Source organism: Sciurus vulgaris, assembly GCF_902686455.1.
Source record: "Sciurus vulgaris genome assembly, chromosome: 15".
NCBI classification, from domain to species: Eukaryota; Metazoa; Chordata; class Mammalia; order Rodentia; family Sciuridae; genus Sciurus; species Sciurus vulgaris.
The window spans coordinates 65618483-65644763 of record NC_136476.1 but is presented as its reverse complement, the minus strand read 5'-3'; the positions used below and the strand labels follow the sequence as shown (position 1 = coordinate 65644763).

At 40.9% G+C, this 26281-nt stretch overlaps 1 long non-coding RNA gene across 2 annotated transcripts in view; it reads right to left on the bottom strand.

Moving 5' to 3' along the window:
• The window catches only part of LOC306645137, a 45575-nt gene extending 28964 nt beyond the window's left edge, over positions 1-16611 (bottom strand). For both annotated transcript variants that reach the window (XR_013759549.1, XR_013759550.1), the window contains exons 1-2: positions 16346-16611; positions 15731-15871 (exon numbers count right to left, since the gene is read on the bottom strand). This is a non-coding gene — a long non-coding RNA (uncharacterized lncRNA). The remainder of the gene's footprint in view (positions 1-15730; positions 15872-16345) is intronic.
• Between the last annotated feature and the right edge of the window lie 9670 nt (positions 16612-26281).

The following is a 26281-nucleotide window of genomic DNA, read 5'->3' as shown; positions in this document are numbered from 1 at the left end:
GTTGGGGTCATGTCTAGTGTGGGGTTATCATGAAAAAAATTGCTTTAAATATTCAAGGAAAGTCTTTTGCTCTTATTCCCCTAAGAAGATTAATACCCAGGCTTGAAATCACTGAGTTATATATTAAGTGCATGGTTAGCTTGAGAAGAAATCTCTTATCTGTTTTCCAAAACGGAGCACCATTTTACAATTCAAGTAGCAATGTAGGAGCAGCTTCAGATTGTTGTCAGCATTTGACGTTGTCAGTCTTTTAATTTTAGCCATCCACCTAGGTCTACATGGAATCTAACTGTGGTTTTAATTTGTATGTCCCTGGTGGTTACATGTTTGCTATTGTTTTAGGCACTTGTGTCCATGTATATATCTTCTTTTTATCAAGGGTCCATCCAAATATTTGGCCCATTTGTTTATTTTTAATTTTTCTTCTTATTGAGCTGGAAGACTTCTTCTTATGATTTGAATTGTTGTCCTTTGTCATTTGTCTTTATCATGAATATCATATTTCCTGTCTGTGCCTGCCCTTTTCATTTTCTTAACAATGTCAGTTAAAATTCTAATTTTCATGAAGACAAATTTATCACTTTTTTTCTTTCATGATTTGTTCTTACTTATGCAAAATTTATGAATCTTTTATTCTATGTTTTCTTCTAGAACTTGTATGGTTTTACGTTTTATACTTGTCTAGCATTCATTTTGACTTTAATAGTGTATACGGTATTAAGTAAGAACTAATTTTTTTTGTTACAACAGCAATTCTTGCTGTTTCAGAAAACTGCATGGAAACAACTGTCTAAATGAATTAAGCTAATGCAGTTGTAAAAAATAAGTTGGTCATGTATGTGTGAGCTTACATCTGGACTCTCAGGTTGTTATTATTGATTTATATCTGTTTGTAGCCAATGTGATGCAATTCTAATTCTTGAAGCCTATGTTAAATCTTTATTCTTTATCAGCACTACTTTTTCTGTTCTTCATTCTTCATATTTCCACATGAATTTTTGAATCATCCTGCCTACTGCAGTTTTGGTTGGAATTGCATTAAATCTATAAATCAATGGATAGAGCAATTGAATGATCTGATCCATAAGCAGAGAATACATTTACTAAGATTTTTAAACATTGGCAATATTGGTTTTCCAATCCATAAATAACTACTAATGATACTGAGCTTAATAGTATCAACTGTTGCCAATATTGTGTTTTCTCACCCATAAAAATATAAATTTACTTAGTTTTTAAAAAAAATTCTCTCAGAAAAATTTCAATGCTTTAATATAAAGTGCTTGTATATCTCCCATTAATTTATTTCTAATGATTTTTCAAATTTCCAATCCTATCGCAAGTAGTGTTTAAATTTAATTTTCTAATTAGGTGTTTCTACTTTTAAGGTGTACCATAGGAAAAGTAATCTGGTGCCAGATATTCTATCATAGCAAGATGCATGATTTTATTTTTTAATAATAACCATGGGAAAATTGATTCATTTTTCATGAATTACTATTTTTTTCTTTTAAAAACGTTTCTAGAACTTTGTGCAAAATGCACCTTTGTGTGTGTGTGTGTGTGTGTGTGTGTGTGTCTGACAGATTGCAAAGCAATAAATAAATAGGCAATGCTTTTTTTGTTTGTGTGTGTGTGTGTGTGTGTGTGTGTGTGTGTGTGTGTGGTGCTACTGCTGCTGCTTGAATTTTATAAATTCTCTTCTAGAGAAATTGACCGCTATCACTATTTTTGGCATCAGTAAACCAAGACCAATTTATGAGCAAAGCAAGTATCATACTGTCTATGTTCAGTACATTCATAAGCCTGGAAGCATCTCAAGCTTCCTCGTGGCCAGTTTAGAGACAGTGCTGACATATTAACTGAGTTACTAAGCTTAAATTAGAAAGCACATAAAAGGGTAAATATTGACTTATTCAACAAAATTGTTGGATTTGCATTCAAGGTACTGGAGGAGACTTGAAAAAGGAAATTGCCCAGCAAAATGGAAAATACTAAAATCCAACTAAAAATAACCTATTTATGTAAATCCCCAGACAGGAGGGTTTCAAGTTTTTAATGACACCTTTGACTCTGTAAAGCATTTTCAGATCCCACGCTGGACGTATGTTCCTGTGCACACAGGCTTATTCTGTTCTCTGCCTACAACACTGCTCCTGGATGGTTAGTCATTTTTCAACAACGAGCTTGACTGTCCCCAGCCTCCTCACCTCCAACACCACCTCCAGTTGGCAGGGCCCACATCTCCTCCCTGTGCCAACCTGACACCTTCTATATTCAGTTCAACTTAGCAGGATCACTTGTGCTCCAGTTAAGTTCAAAACAGAGTATCAGTCAAGTTCAAAATAGAGTTTCAGTGAAACTTTTTAGGCATCCTCAAAGACCTTAAATAGCATTTGTAGATTTTTTTCCCCTTTTTTCTCTAATTGTAATCCTGTCAGCATTGGGGGTTTGTTGAGAAATTTCTTTGTACTTGGGGAAGGAGAACCCACCTAAATGCACACACACAGGCAGCGAGATTTGCCTGAGATCACATGGTGATTTTGAAACAAAACTAATACAGGACAGCACTGGGGTAGGAGTTGGAAGGAGCTCCAGGTCTTGAGTCTTGGTCTTGACTTGGTCAACACCAGCCCAACACCAGCTGTGACCAGCCTGTGCCCTGCCCCACCAAAAGTACTTGTTCGTGAGTTAAGGAACTTGAAAAGGTCTCTTAACCTCCATGGCCTTGTCTTATGCATCTCAGAATGAAGAAGTTGGAGTTGATGGTCTCTTTCTGTTTCAGTTTCAGAATTCATGAACTTTTTGATCTTTCTGGTCTTAAATCAATGACAATAGTAAAGACTTCTTGTTTAGGTTAACCGGGAAAGGAGAACAGAGTGGATGCTGATGGACTGCTTTATACATGTTCAGCACAGCCTGGGCTCAGGGAGGTGATTCAGCAGAACACATCTTATTGATCCTGGCCTCTCAGGTGATCTGTTGGGTTTTCGTTTACCCTTCTAATTTCTCTAAGTTAAATTTCGAAGTGAGCAAAGGTGAAGAACTACTCTCCCAGGGAGGGAGGAAGGGAAGGAGATAATTGCTTTGGAGTTGGGACAGCCCTTGCTGATGTGCAATTGCATATTTCTGACCTCCTTATAGCTGACCTAGGGAAGTACTCCTTTTTCCTTGAACTTAGTTGATTGATGTCCTTCATTACCTCATTCATACCGTGTATAAAGACAAACTTTGGAACAACTCTTATCACAAGATCCAAATGAGTGGGAGGTAGTCTTACTGTATATGCCAGGACTGAGAGATACAGATGAAGGAGGCTTGTTATGATGGACATTTTCTTGGGTAAGAGATCCTTTGGATGTGGGCTGTTCCCTGAAATAGGACCCTGTCCCACGGCTGCCAAAAGCAAATCTGCCTCGCTACAAGGCCACCATTCTTCTCTTCCATTACTCGGCAGATTGATTACCTTGGCTCGTGCTTCTTTCTTCAGAAAAAAAGTTGGTAAGATTTGATCATGCCAAATGACGTAGAGTTTATTCCCTCCCTTTAGTGGCTGGGTTCTAGAATTAAGGTCTGGCTCTGTGTATTGGTTTGCCTGGGCTTATACAACAAAATACCACAGACTGGGAGCTTAAACAACAGAATATTCCCCCCAAAGCCCTGGCAGCTAGAAGTCCAGGATCAAGGTATCGGCCAGCCTATTGTCTTCTGAGACCTCTCTCTTCTTGGTTGGCACATGGCCACTTTCTTGTCTTCATTTGGCTGTTTTCCTCTCTTTTCTTATAAGAATGCTAATCATATTGTATTAGGGTCCTTCCATATGACCTCGTTTAACTTTAATTATCTCTTTAAAGACCCTATGTCCAAATACACTGGGGATTATGATTTCAACATATGAACTTTGGAAGGAGACACATTTAGCCCCTAACATCCTTTCAGGACCTAAACATCTTTGTTGACCACATAACATCCATTCTCTCCTGCCTCCCTCAAAACTGGGAGGGGATTGGAAGATTATGTGTGATTTATATTAGGGTCAGACCCCTCTGAGTCACTGAGACAAAGAAAGGGTTCAAGTCTCCCGTGAGAGAAAGCCTACAGCAGAAGGGACAATCACCCCTTATTAGATCCCACATGTCAGAGAGGCCTTTCTCAAAGAGTTTTCTGGAAAAAGAAAGCAAGCAGCCAGGTTACCATGTTCATTGACAGCTCCAGAATTTCAGTGCAACCTGCAAGAAACCTCCTTCAATGAAAGATGGCCACCCTGGGTCTCTAGTGGGATGTAATTTATAATTCACATCCATACAAGCACGTGGCTCACTTTGTCACAAGCCCAAGAGGTTACATTATTTGCCTTTTTTGACATGTGTGCTTGGATGCTTGCACCAGGGAGTTGATCAGGTCTTCCTGGGTCTGCTGTTAGATGTAGAAGTGGCAGAAGACCCATTAGGACTTGGTGGGTCCCATGCAGACAGATGCATTTGTAAAATCAGAGGGGTGAGTCTGGGACAAGGCTACTCAAGTCCTGTTTTCCCTAAAGGTGAAGCTTTCGTCACTGCTGTACTCTGACACCCACCTGTCATCAGAGGCAAGAAATCCGATGGATCTGGGAGGCTCCCTGCCTTGGCTCAAATAACAAGCTCTGGTTTCATGCAGGGTGATGCCAAAGACTTTCACAGTCCTAGAAGGCTAGAGGCCTGAGTGATTGAGCAAGTGCTGGGTGGCATATCAGCCGGGGCTCTTCAGCTAACTAACTGTGACATTTTGGGCAACTCAGCTCCCTGCAGGTCTCGGTTTACTCCTCTGAAAAATGGATGAGAAGAGCTCAAAGATGCCATCCACCTTTAAAACACACCTTGTCCAGGTGACAATTCTCACCAAACGCCTGAAAACTTTGTAGCAAATGGATTCACCCAGGAATTATTCAGTACCCCAGAATCAAGGGAACAAACCCATATTACTTAAGGAGGGTTGGGGTTTTAAAGTACCACTGATTTCTGACAAAATCCCTAAAACAGGAAAACATCAATCTTTTATGTCTTTAGTATCATGTTCCAGCGGCATTATAAGGAAGTAAATCATTCCTTGTTTTAAATGCTAACTTTTTAATAGGGCAAATTATTGCCACTTAATTTCTAATTAGGGTGCTTACTCATATAATGGTCTTTGAGAATTGTTTGCATAATAGACATTTCCAGGGTATAGAAAGATGGAGTAAGAGGTTACAAGACTATAACATATATATGGACACAGATGTCAATTATTTCTGTATCTTTAATTCTGGTCTGGAATACACAAAGGAAAAAACTAGGAAAAGTATCCTTTCTTGTCATTATCATTGAGAGCTGTGCGTTCATTATGGTATTGAAAATATAGGCCATGAAAATATTTCTTCATTCTATCTGTTATACAGCAAGACAATAATTTAAATGCCCTACTCGTGTAAATTGGTCATTAATAAAACAATGATCTAAATAATTGCTATGTATTGCTTTAATCAGACTGATTGCTTCATGTCAATGTGAATGGTCTAAATTTTGCCCTCAATGAACAGATTTGTCATTGGAATGAGAACATCTTTTAAAAACAGTTTCCCTCAGAAATATCTTGACCAAAAGTTTTAAACTCATGGGTTTAAACTTTTGTGCTTTTCTTGATGTTTCAGTCTAAACCAAACCCACCTCCCAGGCCAAGTCACTGGGTCCCCATTCCCTTAAGTCTCTTAGACTCCACAACGTCCAGACGCATGCAACTCTTCATTTCCTTCTTGCCAAATCAGGAGGACTCTGCTGAGTTCCACCCCTTCCCGGCCCTTTGCATTGCAGTTGCCCTGCATTTGGTCCTTTTTGACCTTATGGAGTTGAATCTCCAGCCTTTTTCAGTTTGATCCTCCTAGAGAACAAGTCCGGCTGGGTGGCCATGCCTCTCCAAGAACTGGAAGTGAAACACATACTGGTCCCTCTGCTCACTCAAGGGCTTTTGGGATCTGGTTCTCCCTGGATTGCCAGTAGTGTTCTCCAACACATTTCTGATGGCCCCCGAGACCTGGATCCTTATGCTAGTCCCATTTTTCCACTTTAGCCTGAGGTTCTGCTGTCATCTCTACCTAGAAGGCTTTGCTTTTGAACTTTACCAGTGGAGAGTCCTCTGGTTCTTCAAACTCCAGAGCACCCAGTCTGGAAGAGAAACCCAAACACGGTGGTTAAATGCAGGGTATTTAGGTATTTAACCTGGGGAATTAGTCAAAAGGCTGTTGGAAAAGATAAAAGGTCCAATAGGGGATGCGAGGCAATTTAGAGACTGACATTAATGGAATCTACTAGCATCACTGGAGTTGAATGATAAGAAAAGGAGCTGGGGTCATCTGTGGGAGCAGAGGCATGATGGAGATGCAACCAAAGCCAGAGATGCCACCTGAACACAGCCAGACAGAGGTGTTTCTGCCTCCTGCCTTCTCGCAGCCTCCTGCCTGAGTCTTCCACTGGATAGACCTAACCTGAAACCAGTGGGCAGAAGAGACTGGAAAATGCAGTTTTCAGGGATAGACCATCCTGTGCCCCAGAGCAGAGCAGGAAAAGGGCAAGGAATGGATTCCAGAGCATGGAGGCAAAGAACTTGAAGTCACCCATTTCCTGTTGGAACTACTCTCAGCCCCAGTCTCTCCACCGTGTGCCTTGAACCTCTCTGACAGTTTCTTACAAGTCTCACCTATATGAGAGCCACTTATTTTGACTGTGCTTATTGGCTCCATTGGATTGGAAGTTAATTAAAGGCAAGGACACTATGTCAATCATCCCTGGAGCCCAGTACAGTGTTTGGACTGTTGTCACTTCTCAGGAATAGTTTACGCTGAAGTAGAAAGGGTTAAAAATAGCAGCAAGAAAGATCAGGGGTGACTTTTTTCTTTCCTTTCCTCTTTTTTTTTTTGGTACCAGGGATTAAACCCAAGGGTACTTAATCACTGAACCACATCCCTACCCCTTTTTAATATTTTATTTTGAGGGTCTCACTAAGTTGCTGAGACTGGTTTTGAACTCGCAATCCACCTGCCTCAGGCTTCCAAGCTGCTGGGATTTCAGGTGTGTGTTGCATGAGAGCAGGGGTGGATTAGCAAAATGAGGGAATCTGATGCTGTAAGGAGACAGAGATGAGAAAAAGCAAGGAGAGTCAAGGAACTCAAAAGCCAAAGAGAAAGCAGGAGTAAAGAAATGCTAAGTGTCAGTCTTGGCTTTATAAGCTGTCAATAAGACAGAGTCCTTACATCTCACTTTTTTCTCAGAATGGAATCCTTTGGGCTGACATTCATACTGGGAGATTCCATGTGAGTTTGCAAAATGCCACATGCAATTATGCTTTCCAATGCTTTCATGACTTGTCTAAGGGAGAAAGCACTTATTAACTCTTCTAATTACTAAAGGGCAGGCCATAGAAGGGGACTTAAAAGCATGGAGGGAAGTGTGTGTCATTACTCTGGGCTTTCATGGGGATGATTCAATATTGGGATTCTGAACCCATCTTTATTTTAAAACAAGCTTCTAAATTCTGAATTGAGGAGAACATTGTTGTAGCTCTCCCTTCTCCAAGCCAGCAACGACTCTTTTTATGTATGTGTTTCCAGTTTTACAAAATGCAAGAATCAGGGTTGGAGTAGGAGCTCAGTGGTAGAGCACTTACTTAGAGTGGAAGAGGTCCTGGGTTTGATCTCCAGCTCTGCAAATAAAAACAATAATCATGACAATAATAAAAAAATGAAAAAATCAGTAAAAAATAGATTTTTGTTTATAAAGGATCTTTTTCTGAAGAAATGTGTTATAAAATTAACACATTTACTTCATAATTGTTGGAGAATACAGAAAACTACATTAAAAAATAGAAAAATTTGACCATTCATGACACCCACTGTAAATCATTTGGAGTATACACTTCCAGTCTTATTTTCTTTCAAAATGGACTCATATTCTATCTACTATCTTTTAAGGTGCTTTCATGCTTGGAAAAATGAAATGTACATTTACCTTTTCCAGTAAGCATGAATCCACACTTTTTAAGAGACTGTGTTGTATTTGATTATAATTTATTTACTTCATTCCCTGTTGTTGGGTATTTTGGCTGTCACTCAGTTTGTTTAAAATACTATGTTACACTGTTGTTATTAGTTTTGTGTTGTTGCTATAATGACTCACCACAAACTCAGTGGTTTATAACAACACCAGTTTATCTTATTGCTCTGGAAGCCAGAAATGAATGATCAACATCACTAGCTAAAGTCAAGATGGCTGTGGGCCTGGCTCTCCTGGACACTCGAGAGAACTCTTCTTTGCCTTTTTCATCTGCTAGAGGTGACATTTTCCTTGGCTTGTGGCTCCATCTTGGCCGGTCCATTGGTCAGATCACTGTCATTGCCACAAGGCCTTGTCTTCCTCCTGCTTCCTACTGTAAGGACCCCTTTGATTACTCAGACCCATTTGCATAATCCTGAATAATCTCCTCACCACAGCATCCTTATCTCAATCCCATGTTCAAAGTCCTTTTTCATACATGGTAACATTCACTGGTTTGGAGCATTAGGGGGTCTTTGGGGGCCACCATTTGATTCACATCAGTGCTACAAACAACATTTGTGGACACCATTCAGGCCTCTCTCAGCTCCAAAATTCCACAAGAAGGCTTTTAGAAGGATAGTTGTAATTATTGAAATGTCAGAAAGATTAATGAGAGCAGGTAAAATAGACAGAACACCCAGAATCAGGATCCAGGGCAGCTCCGGAGCTGCCACTGACTTGCTGTGACATTTTCTTTACTTCAACATCCTCATCTATAAATCATGGAGCTGAAGATTCCTTTCAAATCAAATATTCCATAATGTTTTGAACCAAGTCACTATAAACAGTGTAACATGTTCAAAAGATTAATGGAGATGATATATGTACAGTGTTCTAGAGCCAGACACACGGTGAGGTTGTTTTAATTAGCTACAACGTAGGAGGAAAGAATTACCTCAACCTTAATGATAACTCTCATTTATGAGCACCAACTGTATACAAGAGGGTTCATATACAGCATTACATTTCTCACAGTCATTTCATAAATTAAGAGACACTCTTCATATTTTTCAAATGGTTTAACTTGTGAGGGACTGAATTGATGTCTTGTGCTCCATGCATCTGGATCCAAGTGTTGGCTCTTTCATGTAAGTCCTGTTGCCAGTGCATGCTCCAGATAGAATTTAACTGCAACAGAGGCATTAGAGCCCTGACTTGACATTTCTAGAATTATTCGTAACGCTGGGTCGTTAGGAGTTTGGGAGTTGAGTGGGCAGTTCTTGGTGAGCCTGCCCGATGGGCTTGGAGAACACTCTGCTTCACTCTGCTTCTCTTGGAAGCCCGTCTTCCTGCCCCAGACTTTGCAGAGAAGCTGGAGGAGGTGTGCCCACTCCCTCTGGCTGCTTTGAGGGGTGCTCGTGGTCGGACGGGCACGTGCAGCAGTGACGTGGGCAAGCCATGCGCCAAGCTCCCTAGCTTTATGGAAACCAGATGGAAGCTGGAGTCAAAGTTCTCAGCCTCAGCAGAGGCTGGGCTGCCTCTCTGGACTGACTCTCTGCCTTTCACGAGGCACCATTCTTTCTCCTCCCCACCCCCTGCCCCACTTCTTTCCAAAACCAGAGTCAATTTCAGAGACGCAGCCTTTCTCTGTGATTTGCCCAAATGCTCCTTTTTTTTCTCTTTTTTAAAATTTGTAATTACAACTTTGTTTATAGCAAAAGCTCTGTTTGGTTGTCATAAATTGTAACCAAGAGGAATAATACTCACAAAACAGTCAGTGTGAGCATATGCTTCGAATAGCCTAGATTGATAATGTGAGGTCTTGACTAACTTTACTAACCTCTAATAGCATTTTGGGAGAATTAAACAAATACACAGTAAAATAATCAGCCAAACAGAAAGCAAACAGAGGAGGCTGGCGAGTGGGGAGGGGGTATTTCAAATGCACTGGTGATGAGTGAAAGTCATCAGGATTGATTTTGAACTTGTGTGCTGGTTTTTAGGGAACAATCATTTCAAGAGCAGGGGAGAACTTAACGTTCACCCACTCATTATTTCATCTAGCTATTCCCTACTGGAAGCGTCCCCAAGAATCCAGGGATAGTTGTATCATGAAATAGGGTTGCCACAAAAGTTCCATTTGCTATTTATGGATTTGTATAATAGTAGGAGTCACGACAATTGTGGAAATAGAGCACCAGATGCAATGCAAGACATGTGATTTTCATAGTTAAATAGTCACACGCGAGTTACATGCTTTGAGGGACATCTGGTGCTGTAGAAGAGCATAAAATATGAATCAGAAACACACTGGATTCTGTTACTTATTGGCTGTGCAGCTTGGGCAACATGTTTAACCTGTCTGAGTTTCTGTTTGGGAATCAGGAGCAAAATTTAATAAATGAGCTTAGGATGCAAATGGTGCAGTACTGGGAATGCAGTGTGTGTTTGCGGAACGGAAGTTTCTAAGTTTGCTGTGCCCATTCCAACTCTCTGCCTGAGCATCTACTCTACCCTTGTAAAATGCTACAGAGAACCATGGGGACATTCATCTCTGGACCCAATCCCTAGAGTCCTTGCCTTTCCCAGTGTCCCAGTCCTCTTTGGAGGAATCACAGTAAAATTGAGGTAGGAATTAAATAGTCTCAAGTTTAATATCTGAGACAATTCACTTAACATAGCACCAGGCACATTGTAGAGGTAAAATAAATGTTTGCAGAATGTAGGAAAAAATGAATTGCACTTTCCTGTCCTTTTTGTAATGTACAAAGCTGCTCTCCCACCCTTTCCCTTGCAGCCATTTCCCCACCTCCCAACCACTTGTCAATCTGTGAACATCCTAGCTAGCTATTGGTTCATTAGTCAGCTTGCAAGTACCCTTCTCCGTTATTGGTCCCCTGTTAGCCTGGAGGAATTCAACTGCTTCACAGTAGCTACCCCACCATCTTTTCTCTTGCTTTTCTCTCCTACACCCTTGCTTAGTTTCTCCTCTTGTGCATGCCCTTTCTTTTCCTCTCATTTTCTCTTACCCTGCAGGGAGACACTCTGTTTGCTTAATAAACTTCCTTATGTGATTTTCCGTGTCCGGTGTGGTTTTCGTGGGATTCCTTACACCTTTCTACCTGGATTTTAAAAAACACATTCTTCAGGGCCCTCTTTGCCTTACTTGTACTGGATACTCCCCCGTGAAACATCATATTGTAAACCTGGCCACAGTTTTACCTCTGAACCCCAGCCGCGGGTAATGAGCTTCTCCATGGCAGGGCTGTGACTGCATTTGCAGAAAGTAGCAGTTTCTGGAAACCGAAAATAAATTAATCAATGAAAAACATAAACAAACACACAAACAAAACCCTGAAGGCGCACCCTGACCTTTGCCCTCCCCTACTTCTGGGCTATTGTTTGCTTCCCACACTTAGGTCCTCTGCAGAGCACTGGGCACATATTGCTCACTTCCTGCCCACAGTACAGTCACAATAACTGCCAGTTCTTACACTTATCTTGTCAGGAAGGTGGCCCAGAAAATTTCCTGAATAGAAGCAGAAAGTTATTACCAAGGTGTGTCTCAGAGTTTTCCAGCATCTGAGATGGATTAGGCAAATGTAATGTTGGCTGATCACCTTCAAGACATCAGTGTACTGGAGGGAGAACTTTGTGAGGCTCAGCAAATAGAGAGCATGGTAATCCAAACTCATCTTCCCTGTCCTGTCCTGATAGAATCTTTTCCCTTCTTAGTTCCATTTCTTTTTTCAAGGAAGTGTTTTTCTCTAGATCAACTAGAAAACCTATCTATTTCTTCCTGAGCACATGTAATCAGTTATCAAACTCTATTATTTCTGTTTTGCTAACTGATCTGGATTTACTGTCTTCTGGTTCTGGCTATTTGCTTTGGGGTAAGTCATTTGTGTTCTCTGAGGTCCTGTTTCATCATAAATAAATGTAATGATAACCATTCTGCCTTTTTCATGTGGTTGTTGCCATGATGAGCTCCAATCATTAAGGGAAAGAACTTTTCTATCGGGGAAATGCCAGCACTATTATAGTTGCTTCTGTGATTCAACCTTCTAGAAGATCAAATGTCCTCGCTTATCCAAGATGCTCTTGGGTTAGCACTGAAAAGTTTCACATCCTGGAAAACCCTCCATCCTATGTAAACCAGGATGGTCTGTCACCCTTCCCTGATCTGTTTCCATTGCTTCCTCCTCGCTTGTTCCTCCTTACTGTGCCTGCAAGCCTTTCCGGGAACTCTCAGGTCTGTCTAACCCCACCCACCTGTGGCCACCAGCATGACTGCCCTGAAGCACGTGCAGATGGATAATTGCTTCTTTACATTAAACCAGAGGGGTTGCCCCATGTGGAGAGAGAAGGAAGGACTGTGTGGCACCACCGAGACTACTATGTGGGCAGGAAGAGGGGTAATGTCCTCTCTGGAAGCTGATGTGGGATATCAGAGTCACTGCAGCCAAGCTGCCAGCAGTCTGCCTGGACATCTGATGTGAGGTTGGTTGAATGCTATCCTGATGTCACAAGAAAGCCGACTTCGAGGTTATTCTGTTCTAGATTCTTGGTAGGGCTGATCATGGAATTGGCTGAGCCTATGAAAATTGAAACAGGAGGCCTCAGCTAGAGAAGTCTGTCTCCTCTTGCCATAGGATGGCCATTCCAATGGTGAATGGACATCATCTAAGGGAACAAAACAGGGACACTTTTCCTGGCTGGCTGGGAGTGGGTGAGAGGTCACCAGTCAATCACCTTCCAGACATGTTATACTGCTGCTGGCAAAGACCCGCAGTGCCTTGTCTCATTCAAAGATGCTACAGGGCACTTGCTGGACACTGACCTTCTCCTTGCCTGCAGACCAAGACTGTGGCAGAGACCAAGGTCAGAAGGTAGACCTCTTCCAACCAAGAAGATCCAGTTGCATGCCTGAGTGGAGGGCCCTGTGGTTTTTGGATAGAGAGGGTTGCTGTGTGCCACAGTGAGGGAGCAAGAGGCCAAGAACCCACAGAGGCTGAGAGAGAGGTTGTGGGAGAGGAGAATGCACATGAGCTTGAGGCTCCCAGATTCCAGAAAGTACTCCACTGTCTTATTAGATGTCACTTGTACAATTCAAATTCAAAGTTAAAATTATTAAAAAATATGAAGATGAAGACACCAGGGTCTCTCTGAGCTCCGGCTACACATCCATGAAGCTGATTCTAGTTCCAGATTGAGCTCAGCTACCTATTACTTAAAGCAAGTCGTCTTTCCTCGCGATGATTGGTCTCTTCACGTGGAAAGAGATCCTGGTTCCCATCTCTCAGGGATGCTGGGAGAGGGAAGGGGTATTTTACCTCATTGTGCCAGGTGGAAGTGTAATATACTTTGGTTTCCTTTCTGTTCCCATTCTTGACCATTTCAATAAGATTTTCTAGTTGCTTTTGGCCATATTTAGTTTATTGAAAGGGAATTTCTTCTTAGGAGAAGAATAAAGTCTAATTTAGCTTTACAAGCCTCTGAGCTCAACAAATCAGCGCATAATATGTACTAAAAATAATATGCTATGTAATGTATGCATGTTCCTTCTTTGCAACTTTTTCCTTCAGTTGTTTTCTTTTACTTTCTTTACTACTTTATCTTGTCTTGTTGTCTTTGAGTTGTGTAGGAAATCAGGAAGGCTTAGCTATGAAATGCTATTTACAGGATGTATTAAAATACAGGATATAAATTTTAGAATGGAGTTGGCCCTCTAAATGAGCATTATTAGAAAACTGCAAAAGAAATAACTTGCTTATTTGACTATAACATATAAATTCAACCCTATCATCTATTTTTTACATGTAACAATATACAAAAAGAAAGAAAACTAGAAAATTTATCAATATTTCTATAGTGTTCCTCTCTAGAATCAGAGCTTATTTTTCTTCTTTAACATTTCTTATTTTTCTAAATTTTGTGTAGTTAATATGTATTCCCTCCATAATATATTATCTACATTATTTATCAAACATAAAATATATTGCTAAGGCCTGGGGTAAGTGCTATTTTCTGCATACAAGTTTTCTCAATCTTTGTGAACTTCGTATACACTACAACTCATGGTCCCTTGTTTAGGACACTCTGCTTTTCCATTTTCCTATCTGGCTTCTTGTCCATCCCTTCTGCTGGCCTAGAAGCAAGGTGCGTGTAGTGTGTTTAGTGACTGTGCTTGGTCCATCCTTGGTCCCCACCAAGTCCCACAGGCAGGAGGGGCCAACAGGAGCTTCATGCTGGTTGAGAGAGTGCTCGAGGAGTGAAGGCAGGCTCCCTCCATGTGACCAAGAAGCTTGTACCTACCCCACCTCCTCTCTTGTTGCAGCCTCTGCTTGGGAAGAATTGGACGTTCTGCCAGGAGCTCTGGCTGAGGTTGCTGCTCCTCAAAGCAAAAGTCATCTCACGTGTTAGAGTATTTTAAATGTCAAGACAACTGATATTCAATGGATCCAGGCTGGGGCCTGGGGTTGTGGCTCAGTGGTGGAGCACTTGACTAGCATGGGTGAGGCACAGGGTCCATCCTTAGCACCACATATAAATGAATAAATAAAATAAAGATATTGTGTTTATCTACAAATATATATACAGTCAAGGCTGTTTTGTTTTGACCCAAATGTACTCCAAAATGGATTAATAAGAGCTTTTAATCATTTGGTTTCTGAGGCATTGTAACAGAGTTGTTGGACCAGATGGAAGAGTCTTTTCTAAAAAATAATAGTTTAGGTGTTCAAGTTGATAACCTGACAAAAAAGTCTTCCTTACATAGTCCTTTTAGTTTTCAGGAGGTATTTTGGGCCAAACAAAGGCTTGTGGGGAACCAGAAACGACAGGAAGGCTCCAAGCACATTTAATCATGCTGTTTTTTGTATGGGCTTCTGCCTTTATTGCTGGGTATCCTCGCCTGCTGGGCCATGGACAGAGTGTCCTTGGCCTAATGTATTGCAAAGTAGGATTTCCTCAGATATGTATTAGCAATTAGAGTGCATTTTGGTTTTTAGAATATAAGGATCTCTTTTGCTCTCTCCTCTTCCTCATCCTGAGAAAGTAGCTCTGTCTACGGTCTTCCAGCCCATCCAGGGGATCTGCTTGCTCCCAAACTATGACTTTGAATTTAACACAGAATTTTCTCCCGTCAACGATTTCTCCATCTTTATGAAGCTGACTCGGGTTGGTTTCTGCAACTCATGGATCATTTCTTATTACCACACTTGCCACTGGTTTTTAATTAGTCTGGAGTCACTTTTCCCATTTAGTTGAGAGTTTCTCAAGGGTAGAGACCTGTTCCGTTATACCCCCTGCACTTGTGATATGCCTGGCACACAGAGGTTCAGTGACTATGACACAAAGGGATAAGTGACAGAGAGTGGCAGACTGTCAGCTTGATCCATTCGTCTAGGAGATCCTCCTGTTAGAACAGTACACATAGCTGCCATTCGTTTTAAGATGATATGAGTACATTCTGAGTCATCTTAAGGTATTGCAAGTCAAGAACTATATATATAGACACATACATATACATATACACATACATAATCTTATCTTTAGAATTCTGGGAAATACAAAGAGGCTGTTAGATGAATTTAGTAAATGAGGTTGCATATGTACACGGTTTGGTAAGAAAGGGATTGAGAAGAGAGAAGGTGGTCTGAATCAAAGAGGAATGACGTTAGGCCTACCTTGAGAAGATTTGCTCTCCCAGAATGGGCTCAGGAAGACGCCTGAATAGATCCTCAGCTTTTGGTGTGTGATATTGATAAGTCTTCCAACTCCCCAGTGAGACCGTGGGTACAGAGAGCTCTTTCTGTGTGCACAATTCCCTTGGGAGAGATGGAGGGTAGTCAAGAGCTGATTGCCATGCCCAGACACACTCACAGGAGTCTGCCAAACTCAATAGCAAAAGAGGCCTTGACATGTTTCCAATTCTGATTCTGCCCTTATAAAATGTGTTGCTAATTAAAATAACTGCCAGCCCAGACTCCTGCAGGGAAACCCATCCACGTGCACAGAGGCTGTTGTTTTCCATATTTTTAGCTCTGGCTAAATAAATAAAACTTACAAACCCAGCAGCAGAACCCATCTAGGGCAACTTGATGGGGCCCCTCTCCATGTGCAAGTGATCAGGCAATGTGCTCATTCAACCCTCCCTGCACTGGAGAAGGAAAGGGTTAAGTAGCAGATGATGCTACTTCCACACAGTGCTATAGGCATGTTTGATTTGGCAAGTGGAAAGAGAAGCACAGACACACATGTCCTGACAAAGTCAAGTATTAAATCGAATTCAATACACTTACCAAATTGAATTTGGAGTGTGTGTCTTTCTTCTTCTTCTGAGCCATAGTTTGTACAATTGTTTAAAAATTCATATCTGGCTCTGCTATTCCTTGCCATGCCTCCTTCATTGGTTTCCCATTGCACTCTGGGTAAAGTCTAAGCTCCTTCAAAGGGTTAGAGATCTCTGCAATCTCCAGACCTCATTAGCCCATCCCTCACTCTTCAGTCACATCAAGTACTTGCAGTGCCCTAAAAGTTCCACATTCTCTCTTCCCTCCCTGCCTTTGTATGGCTGGTTCCATCTGCCTGGGCTGCCCATCACATCTATCCACCCCACCCCTTCACCCCACCAACTCATGAACAACTCTATGGTCCATGTCAGGAAATCTCGGACTGCCTTGCCCCCTCCCTGACCTGACCCCAATCTGGAGAGATACTTCCCTTGGGCTATCCTGGCTCTTACTATCACACTTACAAGTTGCAACTGACATGGACAATGGAGGAAATAGCTCCATAACTTTGTTTAGCACCAGAGTTGAGGGCATTCAAGCTCCTAATGTTGCATATAGCTCATTGATAAAAGGAGGCTCACAGAGCTGGAACTGCAGAGGACTGAGGCCCACAGGTACTAACCAGTCTTAGAAATTTTGTGTTGATTAGAAGTATGAAATGATAAATTCCCTCCCTCCCTCCTTCACTCACACGCGCACTCACTCACTCACTCACTCACTTGCTGACTCTAGAGTATCTATTGTTTACCCTTCTGATCACGTGGTTGATTGGGAGCTACTGTCCAGCCTTGGCAGCCCAGGAAAGATCAAACTTCAAAATTTGAAGTATGTTTTTTATTGAATGCCTATCACTCTTGCACCATTGCAAAGATAAAGAATCGTGATCATCCATCAGGGATCTTCAGTACTTTCAATAAATTCACATTGAGCACTCACCTTGTGTTGGGGATCTCTAGAGATGCTGGGGATTACATACATGACTGTGACCAAGTTGGTCTCTTACTGCTTGGAACTTATAGTTTAGTTAGAGAGAAATCCATATGTACAATTTTATAAGCAATTATAAAAGTAAGGTGAGTTAGATACAAAATTTAAGGAGACTCTCATTCTCAGGGTGATTTGTGCAAGTCCTATAACCCTAAGATTGAGGACCACCTTAAATTTTGCATTCTAGTGCCTCAATTGCCTTAACCTTTCCCAGGTTTGGCTTCAACTCCTCCTGCTTCCCTCTGTGTGCACTGTAGAATTTATTTGTTGATCTGTTGTCTGTGCTGGAATATGAACTGCTTTTCACTGAGGAACCACAATCTCTGTACCTAGCAATGTGCCTGGCATGCAGGAAATGTTATAAATGACGGTTGAAATAGGAGAATGATGGAATAATCAAGTGGCAATGAAAACACACGGTATCAGAGACTTAATAAATGATCATGGGCAAAATGGTATCTGTTGGAGAGCTAGGGGAGGATTCCAAGGTGAAAAAATTGAATGAAATGTAAAATTTATCAACTGAAATATTTCTAGTAACCAGATGTTGGTTAACTGCTTAACTATAATATCTGCCCTCTAGCAAGGCCTGAGGAAGGTTGCCTAAGCACATGGTCCAAGACCTCGGCCAGGTGAAACCAGATTGTCCACCAGATCCAGGTTTCCTCCAAATAGACTCCCTTGATCCCCTCTATCCTTCTTCACATCCGGTTACCCGATGGGTTCATGGCGTCAGTTCAGAAGGAATGTGACAGGCTGGACATGGAGAAGCCTCTTTCATGAGCTTGTCATCATGTTAGGTCCTCACAAAGATGGTATTCGATCATCACAACAACCCAGTGAAGCAAGTTGGCGTCCCTGGTCTGTGGATAGGGAAAACCAGAGGAGATTGACCCTTGCCTGATGTGTTTCAGGGACACACAACAATCGGGTAGGAGCCCTGTGAAAACTTCAAAATCATCATGAAGGCTGGGATAGTTCTCAGTTCATTTTCAAATTACTCATTCATCATTTCCAAAAGTCAAACAGGAGAACTCAAGTGATTTCCGTCAAATTCTCCGAGCCGAAGTCTCACTTTCTGGGACACAGTTACAAACGCTTTTAGCTCCATTTTGCATACATTCTAGAGAACTCTTGGCAGGGCCTGCAAGTGTGTTTTCATATACTTCGGATTTCATCTTCATGGCGTGGCTTCATGGAAAACATCACATTCCAAATGCAACTGGGAAATTTCATTCACCACGGTGGTTGCCAATAATGTGTGGGGAGTTTATCGTCCCTCCAGCAAGCTCTGCATATCCAAACAGAGCGTGCTCGCTGCAATCTCAGCTGATTCATTTCTCTCAGATACAAGTCGGTGCCATTGACTGGATACCAAAAGCCCCATTTAAGAATCTTGAGAATGGTGGAGTTAAATAGGCAATAGTTTTTAACTCAATGTTTCAATAGAGTTTTAGCAGGAAACAGAAATGGCATACTCCAAAGGGTTTAGATGAGGGTAATTTCATGAAGAGACTATCCACAGATACATGAGGCAGGCTAAGATGATCAAGAAAGCAGGGACTCCAGCCCCCAGGCTGGAGTTGTGGCTCAGTGGTAGAGCACCTGCCTGGCATGTGTGAGGCCCTGGGTTCGATACTTAGCAGCACATATAAATAAAAGGTAAAATATACATTGATTACTAAAAATTTTTAAAAATTATTTAAAAAATAATAAAGCAGGAACTGTCAATAGCAGGAAGCCCTTATTGTCACAAGCAAGAAAGGGCAAGGGGCAGGACTTCAAGACTGGAGTCCTGGAAAGAAGGGTGGCTTTATAGGACCTGTGGATGTAGGAAAACAAACAAGGTCAGGGGGAAATAAGAGAATAAATATCCCAATCTCTCTATCCTGGCACCTTCTGATCCCTTGCTGGTGCTGCCTATTGGCCAAGGACAACCGAAAATGGGAAGGGAAGGGAGAGTCTGATTTTCATAAAGGTCAGCCTCCTGGGGGTCCATGACAGACAGAGAAGGGCAGAGACTTGTGGGGACAAAGGGCGTTCTGAGAAATGGGGAATAGTCAGGTGGCTTACACCAACTGATTTCAGATTTTACTCCAAGACACTACAGTGACAGAGGTTTTGATGTCACAGAGATCTGAATTCAAATTCCACCTGCTAGTGGTAAAACGTTGGGATTGTTTTGATTGTGTTGGACAGCTTAAGGGTCATTCCAACTTACCTCTTCTTAGTTACAGCTTTCTCATCCCGTAAACTGGAAATAATAATAACAACCTCCCTAACTGAAATATTGGAATCCAATAAATTGTACCCAAGAAAGAGCCTGACAAAATGCTTGACACTCGTGTGTTTGGTATTTGTTGGTTTCCTCCCCTTCTATGGTAACATGCTGTCATGTGGATACAGGGGAGCCAACTGGCCCATTATTGATGATCAGGTTCCTAGGGGTGTTCCCTGTTGACTCACCCATTGTAGATGGATGATGGATAGGCCTATTTGGGTTCTGGAATCTTGTTTATTGAGGATCCTTGTCGGAAGAGAATCAACCATTTTTTTCTCATATCATTTCTCTGAGGAAAACCTATTGGAACATCTTCAAAAGAGAAATCCAATATGGTCACTCCATGGGATCATGGTTCTTAGGTAGTTAGCTGTTCCTTTCTTAGCTCTGCAAGTCCTCACCATTTCTTTGGCGAATTTCATTCTCCCTTCAGAAACTGAGATCAAAAAAATATATTACCCTTCCTCCTAGTCAGCATTTGCTGTTGACAAGGCATGATCTGCTTCTGCAAGAACTCAGCAGCTCAGCTCCTGACTGGTCATCTTCCTATCTGAAGCCACCATGGAGGCTTTCTGTTGTTGTTCTTTGCTGGTTGGAGAACAAATGAAAATGATTATTGTGAATTTTGATTGGACCCTTGAAAGTGTCATTAGCAATTGAAAAATAAAAAACCACAGTAGTTCTTCATTTAACTATTCATTGGCTCAAACTGGTATGTAGGGGCCGAACATAGTCCCTATTCTCACAACCATTCTGGAATGTAGGTGTCTTATTTTCAGTTGAGGAACTGAGGCTAAGATAGCAGGGGCAGCATGTTCAGTTACTAAAAGGCAGAGTTAGACTAGAAACTATAGGTTTCCCTTAAGCAAAGCACAGAGCTCTGTTCATCTTTGAAATGGTTAAGAAGAGTCAATTGCAATATTTTCATCCAGCCATAACCCCTCAAAAATAAAAATCACAAGGTATGAGTTTCTTCATGAAAGGGTTCTTATTCATCCCTCTCTTCCCACTGCTCACCACTGCCCCTGCTATAACATGGGTGACTGATTAATGTTTGTTGAATGAAAAATGATTGACTGAATGAATCATAGATACAAAGATATTTTTGTCTCCATGCAGCATTTTTCTAATGCATATTTATATTTCATTTGACAGTGTTTGCAAATTGCATAATATTCTCCTTCAGCATAGCTTGCAGTGTGGAAATGCTTCCATATGCTAGATGTTTCCCCTCATTTGACTGAAGGGGAAAAAAAGACTAAGAAAAACATCACATAGTGGCTAAGCATCCATATAAACATAAGTTATAGCATGCACTGTTCACAAACAGTATATTTTGGAAGGGTGATTTTCCTAAAAATATTGAAGTTGACATTCAATTTGGACTGATATGAGTTAGGAAAATGTTCTTGTGCAGCTAAGTACAGTTTTATATTAATTGACTATGTTGTAGGAGGTAGACTGGGGGGAGAATACCAGTCCTGGTAACTGCCTGAATTTAAATCCAGACTCTACTACCTAATAGCTGTGCAACTTAGACGATTTAGTCAATCTCTGTACATCTTAGTTTGACTCCTTTGTACAAAGGGGATAAGTGCTATTTCTACCATGAGATGGGTGATTAAAATGGTGTCTCATAAATGGTAAGGCTCAATCAATGTCATCATTCACAAACTCTGTGGAGTCTATATCAGAAAAGCCAGATCTCTTCCACCTTCTCTGTCTCTATCATCCCCACTATATTTCAGGATCCCATCAAGTCTTGCCTGATTTGCTTTCCCCTCAGGCTCACTGGAGTGGATCCTTGTGGACTTACACTTACCCACCCTTTGCTGTCTCAAAGCTCTGCCTTTCTTCCCTAATCAACTGCAGAAGTACAGTCCTCTTAGCATGATGCTCAAGGTCCTGTGTGATCTCATTCCTCTTTTCCTCCTCTGGCTTCATTTCTCATCACTCCCACATGCACGCTTTACTACAAAGTACCAACAAATGCCCGAAATAGAAAAAGCTATACTGGCTTGATGAATAATAATATTTGAGGAAGAGGAGTGAGTAATTGATTTTTCTGTTGACCTTATGACAGACTGCAGAGAAGAGGGCATCTATTTCAATTGTTCCTTAAAGAATACGTTGACCTTGGTCAAGGAAGATAGGTTAGAGGCTGATTGGATGGATCACCTAGATTGAGGGGAAGGTTCATGCCCTGGCACAGAAAAACAGTGTCATCATGGAATGAGAACCAGAGTAATGCTTGGAGGTATGAACTGATGAGCTAGAGAATGCCTAATTCAAATGTTGGGATGATGGTGAGCAGAGCATCACCAAGGGACTTAAAATCAGGCACAAATACTTGGATAGATAGTAATATTGGTAAGGGCAATGAGGGATATGTAGGAAGAGGAGTGCGTGTACGTGTTTGTGTGTGTGTGTGTGTGTGTGTGTGTGTGTTTGTGATTTGAATAGGAAACAATAAGTATCTTGTTTGTATACATGTTTATACAGCCCTGAGACCTGATTTCATCAAACTTCCCCTGTTAGCAAATGGTTGAAAATCTTCCATGATTCCTTTCTCTCAAATTAGATATCTGATTCTTCCTCAAATTCTTTTTGGCTTTTGCTTCAAAATATATTCAGCCTCTGATCATTTTTCTCCATCTTCATGGCTACCACTCTCCTGGAAGCCACCACCATATTTTATGGAATTACTGAAATGACTGCCTGAGATGCTGTCAGCTTTCCACCTTGCCCTCCTTCAACTTGTTCTCAACACAGCAGCTTGTGAGGTCCCCTTAGAGAGAAGCCAGGTCATGGGAGGCTTCCCAAAGCTTTCCAAGGACAACTTATTTCATTCAGAGTAAAACCCTGAAGTACATACAGTGATGTTCTTCTGGACCTACACCTCCCCATATTCTGTAACTCAGGCCCACTGCCACCAGGACTTCCTCTCCTCCCACACCAGCTCTCTCTGCTACCACTCTGCCATATTAAACTCCTTGGTGTTCCTCAGAAATGACCAATGTGCTCCTTCCTAGGAGTCTTTCTAGTGACTATTCCCTTGCCTGGGGAAGGGAATTCCCCTCCCTTACCTCCTTTAGGTCTTCACTTCAATGTTACCTGTTCAGTGAGACCTCCTATGACCACCTCATTTAAGATGTAGCCTTCTTCTATGTCTGATCTATCAATACCCCCATTTCTTTTTTTCTCTTTAGCAGATAACATCATTTGCCACACTCCATATTTTATTTTTAACTTTTACCTATTGTTTGTCTTCTCTGCACTCTCTTGTTTCCTTAATAGATGTCCCATGAGGGTACTGGTTCTTCCATTGTTTCCCACCATAATCCCTGTGCCTTGAACAGTGCCTGACCACAAATTACTTAATAGGCATTTGCTGAATGAAAGAGTAAGCCCCGCCAGGGACTCTAGCAATGTGTTCCTATAAGGATCTGACACTCAGAATATACATCTGGGCTAAAGGAAGATTTAGGATCCTTAGCAATGATGTGACAGCTGCATGGGAGTAGCTAAAGTAGATCAAGGAAAAGATAGTGAAAAAAAACTTAAAAGATCATTATAAAACCTGGAAAAAAATAACGAAGATCATACAGGTAAAGTAAAGAAGTTGAGAGCAATGGCTTTGAAGAAGTAGATTTGATTTAAAATCTTTGCTCCACAGTTTACCAGATATATCACCCTGAAAAGTGACTGGATCATTTTTAACCTCTATATTCTTAAGCGAAATTGGGAAAATATAGACTGCTACTTCAGAGGACTGTTAAGAGAAGTAACCAAAAAGATGCATGTAAATCTTTCAGCAGAAGGTAACAAAGAATATGGGTTGTTCTTGTTTGACATGAATGCCATCATAATTATCAAAATCTAGGGAAGAATCTTGTAAAAAAGAAATAGAGGAGTGTAATGGGATATAAGTAAGGAGGGGTTTTTGAGAAAGAGGGACAATAAACTCTGTAGATATTATTATTCTGTGACCACAGCAAAATATGCCCAGGGCTATGTGAGGCTCTGAGGTAAAACTATTTGTAAGAACAGTTTCACTTGGACCAAAAAATCATAATCCCATATTTTAAAATGAGGTAATGTTTTCTGGAAAACAACAATAATTGTCCTAGGAAAAAAATCAAATAAAAACAAAACAAAACAAAACAACACTGGATCTTCAATTGTGTCCAGCTGACAAATGTAGGAACATGGTGACCCAATAATTTGTTTCTCTCTGGTCTTTAGGAGATTTACTTGCTCACTCGTCAGAACTAGTTTGCTAGTTTTATGAGGTTAAGCTATTGTGCAATACTATTCAGCTGGCTCTGTGGGTGTTTATTTACAGATGGCCGCCATCTTGATTTATTGTCTGTCAAATTATAATTATTAAGAATGGAGTTAATTGTCATTTCAACCACCTGGTAATTACCCACTGTGCTTTCATGTGGTGACAAATCTTCCCTTTAGATCAAAATGGAAGGTTCCTAAGATACTTCACTTCCACATTCATCTCCATTCATGTCATGTTCAAAATAAAAGATTAGTAGAAATTATCAATACTTTTAACTGTAATTTGTGGGCCTCTAAGTAAAAGAACTGCCAATTGTTGTAAATACTTTTAAGTAGTAGGGCTGGTAAAACCAGAATATAGTGATGTGAGTTACAATAATTGAAATTAAAATTACGAGGCATTCTCTTTCAAAGATTGGTCTAATAAAAAATGAATTAACAATGCTCTCAGTATATTCCATGGTGCATCACATAGAATGGGGGTTTATGACCCTCATCATGTGTTTACCTCATTGTATATCAAAGCTGTTTATTCTTATGCCCTTCTGAACTTTTAGGACAGAATTCATCAGACACATCATGGGTATTCTAGTCTGTAAGGCCTCTATCACTTTGACCTAGGACCAAGAATGATATTCTCCTCTTGGTTCGGTAGAGAGACAACTGATAGGGTTACTAGGAATAAAGAGAAGGAGAAGTAAATGTGTTATATATATTGCATTCTTCCTCCCATTTTTGAAATCTGCTCCCTTTGAATATATTTACTTTTTCTGCTTTCCCAAATGAATACATTTTCAGGAGGGCAAACATAATTTGCTAAATTAGTTAGAAGAAAATTAGGCAAGAGTTTTTCCACCAAATCACAACTTTGGGATATTCCAATCATCTCACCATTTTTCCCTCCCAGAAAACCCATCAAGCAAACTTAATGTATCTAGTTTCATCTAGCTTTCATAGGGGCGTGGAGGGAAGACACTCATGTCCCTGGTTCCTTCTAATTGACAACAGCCATATTGAAGTCCTTGGTTGCCAAAAGTCCCACCTTGTCACTTGCTCTGCAGTAAGACAACCTTCGCTGATTTCTGCGAATGTCCTTTCTAACCATAGAGGCATCTATCCATTAGGCCCATAGAAAATCAGTGAGCAACTTCTATTTCCCTTTCTCTGTTGGATTATGAATCTGTTAATTAAGGAAGAAAAAGTTCAGAGATTAAAGGTGAAGGACACCTTGTAGTTCATAAACAGGTTCAGCTATTTCCTGATCCCTCTTTAGAGAGGATGATCTGCCATGAAGGATTTCAGCTTACTGGGCACTTCTTTTTCCTGTCAGGTGCCCAGATATGGCCTCCTCTGACCTCCCTTCCTCACTTCTGCTCCATGAGGCCTTGACAAAGCTCTTGTCTTATCTGTAAGATTTTTTTTTCTCTCTGGTACACTTGTCCCCTTCATAGCTGACATATTGCTGCCTGAAAGAGTTGTCAAATTGTTTTGGTGCAGTCTGGTAGAGTCTAAAGTGTTCACCGCAATGTTCAGTGACTTTTATCATATCATGTCTCTATCTGTATTCACCTGATGTTCTGATATCTTCCATGGTGAGTGACATTTCTTTGCCTTTCCAGTGAGGGCTACAGCTGGCTAACATGTCCTTTCCTTCTCCACTTCATTCATCTGGAGCATTCCTGGTTATTCTTCCAAACTCACAAGTCAGCAAGAACCTCCTCAGTGGGATCTTCCATGGTCACCTCTGTCTGTGCCCCCAACAATTAATTCCTTCTGCTTCTGAGTATTTCAGCAATTTACATTTCTTTATGTTATTGCCTTATTACATAACATGAAATATTTTTGTTTTTGCTTATTTGTTTGTCTCCCTTCTGGGTTCCTCAAGAAAGGATCTAGTATGAAAAATTTTCTGACGTCATAAAGTAGGAATAAAAAAGTTGATTAAATTTGGATTCTAGTCTTTGTACATTTCCTGCTCTGAGGTGTAGTGCTCAGTATGCAGAGCATACTAGATAAATAGTTGCTGATGGATCCTGATGAAAAAGGTAAAAACCTTGACTAATATTGGTACCAATATCAGAGTAGGTAAGTATCTTTATGGACAAATAAGAACTGTCTTCATGGAGAAGTCCACTCTTTATTCAAGACATACATGACAGCTGATGTTTGGAATAAAAGACAATCATATCCAAATGGAAAGAAAACAAGCCTTTGGTTTGGTTTAAAGAAAACATTTTTACTAAATATTAAGGGAATAGAATATGCATTTTTATGGTCAATGTATATTTTTCTTTTATATGAGAGATTTCTGTGGAACTCAAAGGATGTTATTTCTTTTATACATCTTTCCCTCCCTTCTCTCCTATAAGAATCTTGAGCAAAAACAG